Genomic DNA, 6000 nt, shown 5'->3' with positions numbered 1-6000 from the left:
GGTGATGTGAGAAACAGGAGGGCTGTGGCTCCCAGCAGCGAGCCCAGCTCCGAGCAGCCAGCGAGCTCTCGGTAAAAAACGCGAATCGACAACAGGATGAAAGGGCAGCTGAGACTTCGCAAAGAATACTCGGTGACCGGGAGAGCAGGGAGAAGGAAAGGGCTGGAGGACTCCCGGGGACGCCAAATTAGCCGTTCGGGCTCCAGAGGGATGACCCAAGCCTTAGGGAACGCCCCTCTTTTCTCAACCAGTTCTGCCCAACCCTTTCCCGGGTTTCAGTTCTGGTTCCTCCGCCCACTCCTCCGCCCCGCGCCTCTAGAAGGAAACAGGTAAAACACGGAGAACTGGGTCTTACTTCAGGAGCCGTTCTGGGCATGCGTCAATCCCCGCCACCGCGCAGGCGCAGTAACTTCCGCTGTAACTGGTGCCGCCCATTTTCGCTTAGCGGGAGCGTTTGCTCTCAGGCCAGCTCAGGCTGCCCTTATTGACCACTTTTCCTGTCGGCCCCCGCCTTCTAGTTGCTGTGGGGGTGTGTGTGTTGGGGAGGGCGGGAGAGGGGAAGTCTCGCGACATCGCCTTCGGCAGTCTCCGGCGGCGCCATCTTTGTGCCTGGCGAGCGACGGCGCCAGACAGGAGTCCTGAAAGCCCACGGTTCGCTTGCCAAGCTCTAGCCGAGACCGGATCCAGGAAATACGAGGCGGGCCTCGGTGGGAGGGACGCACTGAGGGAGGAGGGAGGAAAGGAAAGGGGGCGGCGGCAGCGGCGGTAGCGGCGGCGGCAGCGGCAGAGGCAGCAGCAGCAGCAGCCGCGGCGGTAGCGGCGGCGGCGGCGGCTCCTCTCACCGGATCCGGTCCCCGCGCGGCGCGCACCCGAGGGGGGTCGGGCGGGGAAGCGGCGCCGGCCCGGACCCCCCCGCGGGAGCAAGCGGCGGGCGAGAAGGCAAGGCAGCGGCAGCGGCAGACAGGGAGGAGCGGCTGCCGGGTGAGTGTCCCCGAGGAGGGCCCGGCACCTGCCCGATCCTGGGCGTCGGGGGTGGCCCCGGGGTCGTCTCGGTGACCCAGCGCCCGGGCGGTGGGCGTGCGTGCTACTGCGGGGGTCCTGGGGGCTCGGCTCGGCCTGGGGTTGCGGCGGACACTAGGAACTGCGGGGCTGCCGGAGGTCTGCGCAGGGCCTGACGCGCCCGCCCCAGACGCCCCGGGAGGCCGAGGAGAGAGGGAGTGGCCGGGGGCCTCGGTTGGCCCTCGCCCCTCGAACGGGGGGGATGATGTTCTTCCTCGCCGCACCCTAAACATTGCGGAGAGTGAACCTCGGTGGACGGGCTTCAAGCCCCCCAGCAGGGCGTTTGGGGGTGAGGGCTAATCAGCATCAAGGTTGGGTCTGTTCAGGGTGTTGAGAGATGTGGGGGAAGGTTAGTAGTAATAGTAATTGTTCTATACGGGGTTTGTAAATTGGTGGCAGGTGTGGAGTAAGGCGAAAACATTGTCTCCGTTCTTTTAACAAAGATCACACAAGCAGTCCTCTGAGGTCCAGTGACAGATTAGAGTTATTCCCAGTTGGAGTTGTGTAGTTTAGTACTGTGTGCCAGCTCATTAAAGTGCATAAAAACAGGATTTGGGGGGATGGGAGGGGAGGACAAGGTGGGTTATAAAGTAGGCTGCATATAAAGTCGAAAGTTCATAGGGTTGATAAAAAGCGTTTTTGTCCTTAGTGAAACGTAATTTATTTAAATTGCTTAAGGACATTTGTCACCTTTGGTCCAGACAGGGCTTGTCAATTCCATGTGTTCTTCAGTGACGTTTGTCAGTCCGACAGTAATTTCGGCATCTGATGTATTTATTTCTGGTTTGTAAAAGAACAAGAATGAATGGGAAAGAAGAACAATTTGACAAACGTAGCTTCTTTTGCTCACTTTTTCATTTTGGAAGAATGAAGGGATTTATTTTTTTCTTTGCCTTGTAAATGTTTTCCAGTCGTATATCAAAACATTTGTAAGAAGGAAGAAATATTTCGATCAAGAAAAGGTTTTTGAGATAAGAGTTTAGTTTTTCACGGTGTTTTAAAGGGCATGATCACCCATGGTAAATTTTGTGATGGTGTCAAGAGTGCAAGCAAATACACATACATATTTTAAAGCATTGTGTCATATGAAGTTTTTCAACTTTAGCCCCCCCCCTCCGTTTGCCTGTGACTGCTTTAATCAAAGGAAAGATTTGTGAAGATAAATACTAAATATATGACTTTCATCTTTGCATTGGACAGGACTTGTGTTCTGTCACTCTGAATTTTCTTCCACGTGTGGATTCGACAATTACACAGATTTTTCATTAGCAAATTCTGTACAGTTTGTGTTGGAGCGAAGGGAGCTAACCTTGAGTATGTTCAGGCACTGGTTTGGGTGGGTTATGTACCTTTCCATTTAATCCTCATAGTTACCCTGTGCAGGTAGTTTTATTCCTGCTGTACAGATAACCACACTAACCTCCAGTATTCTTAAGTAATTTTCCTGAGGAAGTTATATAGCTGGCAAATTGCAGAGCTAGAACTCAAACTCATGTGTGTCTGATTTTAGAATATGTGCTTTTTCTACTATACTCTGCATGAGTGTGTGTGCTGATAAAAATTTCATGAAAATGGAAATTTTTGTTACAAAGAAACCTTTCAGTTCTTTTGGTAATCTTGAAAGATTTCAGTGTTCTTGGTTGAAGATAATCTTAAGGTTTTTTGTTTTTTTTTCTTTCTTTCTCATGTGTTCATTTTCTAGCCAGAGGTAACATTTTAACAGAAGTCTGCTGATTAGTAAGGATTCCTAGTAGCCTGTAGTGACCTATGTGAAATTCAGATGTTTTCAGTAACTTTGGCTGCAGTTTCAGCATGTCCAGGGTAATTCAAAGATCAAATATTTTGTTTATTTTGGTCCTGAATAGTTTTTCAAATTATATTACTAAAATAAAATGCCACCTATTTCTAGGGGTCTTAATTTGCTTTATCGTAGCTAGGAGGTATACACACCCATACCCACCCACCTACTTTCTCCAACAAGTGGAGTACTTGATAACAGACACTGTTTTTCTTCTTTTTAATTTAGTACAGAGGTTTTGGATCCATTTTGTCGTTTGCAGAAAATACGGCAGCTATTCTGGGATCCAGCATAATCTTCTGTGGGGCTAGGAAGTGAAAGATCTTCCAGGTTCCCAGGCAGTATCGGATATGTCAGTGAAACAGCAGGAACATCTTGCCAGTGCATGGCTGATAGTCACTTTTGTCCCCTAATGGTCTCTGCTCTTGCATCTTTTTTTTTTTTTTTTTTTTTAAAGATTTTATTTATTTACCCGACAGAGAGAGACACAGCAAGAGAGGGAACACAAGCAGGGGGAGTGGGAGAGGGAGAAGCAGGCTTCCCACAGAGCAGGGAGCCCGATGCGGGGCTTGATCCCAGGACCCTAGGATCATGACCTGAGCCGAAGGCAGACGCTTAACGACTGAGCCACCCAGGCGCCTCTGCTCTTGCATCTTTGATGTGCTGCTGAGCTTGCCTCCTGGCCATTATCTCTGCTCAGGAGAGAGTTCAACTGGAAGAGTAGCAGCTTAAATAGGGGGAAAAAACGGATGCTAAGTGTCTCGCACTCATCCTCCAGCTGGTCATTTGGTTAGGTTTACCTGTTGAATTAATTATCCCTGGCTGGGAGTTCTGGAAATGTTATTATGGAATTTGGGATTTACTGCACCATCTTTTAAGATGTAAATTGTTTGGGGTCCCTCGGTTAAGTAGCCCTGTCTTTTGGAAACATGGGCATTAGAGGCTGGAGGTAAAAGATGTCCTGTGCTCCTCAGGATGCATTTGTGTATGTGTATGAGTTTGGAGCTTTGCTTGAAATACTAACTTGGAGTCCTGACAGGCAGTGTTTGGTCTCAGTGAGCAAGTTCTTCATTATAGTTATACTCCCAAGAAAGAGTTAAATATCCTTCCTTATTTGTGAAGGTAATTACTCAAGATACTTGGGCTATTGGGGTGAAAAAATTGACAAATGATAATGTAACTGAGTGCTCACTTTGTAAATAAAAAAGCCTTTCTGAAATGATTTATATTGCCACTGTATAAAGAAAAGGCACCAGGAATTTATCTCACATGTATTTAGATGTATGTTTTCATATCTTCCACATAATAAACCTCAATATATTACCATGGCTACAAATACTCATTTGTTTAAAAGTGAAATGAACCTGAGGAAATACTGGAAACTGTCAAGATGAATTAATCCTAAATATTTAAGAAGAGTTAGTATAGTTTAATTCGTTGGCAGTTCTATTAACTTATTTGTCTGGCGCTCCACCATCCCACTTCCTGCTTCAAATTTCCTTAGGTTCCTTCCTCTCTTTCTCCTACTAGTTGTTCCTGCTAGTACCTGGAGCCCTTACTTCCCTTAGTTCTAATTGACACTGAAGTCTTTGGCAGAGTGGATGCTGATGAGGAGGGGAACAAAACTCTTAAGTCCATTCCCGTTCTCCGAGTCCCTGTGCTCTAGGAGATCAAGAAGGATCCGGACAAGACCTCTTAACCCACTCCTTTCATTATTGAAAAGGAGAGTGAGAGTAGCCAGAGTGAGAGAGGCAGCGTCAAGATCCTTGCCACGGTTTCTTTTTCTTTTCCTCCCCTTTCCTAAGCATTCAGGAGGAAAGTTTGTAAAAGCTCATCTGCTCCAGGAGCCAACCCTGCTCCCTTGTCCTCTTCTGCAGCCCACCCTGACCCCCACACTTTTCCCTTGCTCTTTCAGCTGCCATCCCGCCCTTCATCCTTCTCTCCCAAGTAGGTCTTGTCTTCCTTATCCCAGGATCGCCTCCCACTGCAGCTCTGCCTTTTTGTCCTTTTAACTCTGAAGCCTCATGCAGTGCCAACTGCCGTCTTTCCTGCCTTTTCTCCTGCTCTGCCTCGATCATGGAAGCCTAGGCCTGTGGTCCTAGGGGAGGAAACAGTTATACTCCAGGACTGAGTGGGGCAGGGATACTTGGTTTTATTCTAAGTTGATTGCTAAATGAGTTTTCCCATAGAAACGTTGCCCATGCAGGTTTGGTATTTTATTATACTTCTGTAACCTTATGGGTGTTTTAGCTTTTGTGGATTCGTTTGGATTCCTGCCACATAGACCTTTGTTTGCTGGGAAGGCAAGTTCTGAGATTCAAATAGATGACTTAAAAAAATCAGCGTGTGCTCCAGAAGTTGTTGGGGGGTTGCATGCTTTTTGTTAATTACTCAGTGGGATGGTATGGAGCACACCTTTTAGCTGTCCAAAATTAGATATGTGGATCAGGTGGCTCTTCTGGGAGACAAACTGATAGCCTTTTTAGATCGTCAGTGAAGAATTTCTGAATTTAGGCAGATGTTTTGAAATGTAGTTGTTCAGTCCATCCCAGGTTAATATTTGTCCTTAAAGCAGTTGTTACAGTGTTGTGGAAAAAACAGAGTTTTGCTTTGTCATAAAAAGAATATCTTGTTCCCACTATTTCTTGTTGCTGTTTTGAAACTTTTCAAGGGTATTTGAACTCTAGCAGTTATTTTATCCTAGTTTACCTAATGGTAAACAGAGACAATGTGTTTGTTTTATGTTGAAGATTTTAAAATAAAGTTTTATTAGTCTGTTGTTGAAGCTGCATGCCTTTACCACTGTAGTGTTCAAACAAGTGAGGGATTTCAAGCAAAATACATTTTAAATTTGTTCTCTGTAAATGTGCTCAGTCTTTGCTTGGTGGAAAGACAGATTCCTAATAAAAGGCAAGATGGGTCTCTCTCTCTTTTTTTTTTTTTTTTTGGTCTCCAAACCACTCTTGTTTTAAAAGTGGAGTAAGCACCCTTTATTTATTTTAAGAGTTTGCCAAATTATTTAATAACACACACAGTGCAGTGGTTAAAAACATTTCTCAGGGTAAAATGCTTAAATGTTCAAATCTTACTTTTGACACTAGCTCTGTGATCTTGGGCAAGTTGCTTAATCACTGACCTGTTTC

General features: G+C 46.2%; 1 protein-coding gene across 6 annotated transcripts in view; it reads left to right on the top strand.

The window, feature by feature from the left end:
* Positions 1-817: 817 nt before the first annotated feature.
* TAB3 (TGF-beta activated kinase 1 (MAP3K7) binding protein 3) overlaps positions 818-6000 on the top strand; it is an 87728-nt gene continuing 82545 nt past the window's right edge. For all 6 annotated transcript variants that reach the window (XR_004302064.1, XM_032426465.1, XM_032426466.1 and 3 more), the window contains exon 1: positions 818-981. The gene's annotated coding sequence lies outside the window, so the exon portion shown is untranslated. The remainder of the gene's footprint in view (positions 982-6000) is intronic.

This window comes from Phoca vitulina, unplaced genomic scaffold (assembly GCF_004348235.1).
Source record: "Phoca vitulina isolate PV1807 unplaced genomic scaffold, GSC_HSeal_1.0 scaffold35, whole genome shotgun sequence".
In the NCBI taxonomy this organism is placed as follows: domain Eukaryota; kingdom Metazoa; phylum Chordata; class Mammalia; order Carnivora; family Phocidae; genus Phoca; species Phoca vitulina.
The sequence above is the reverse complement of the archived record's forward strand: the minus strand, read 5'-3'. Positions and strand labels throughout refer to the sequence as shown.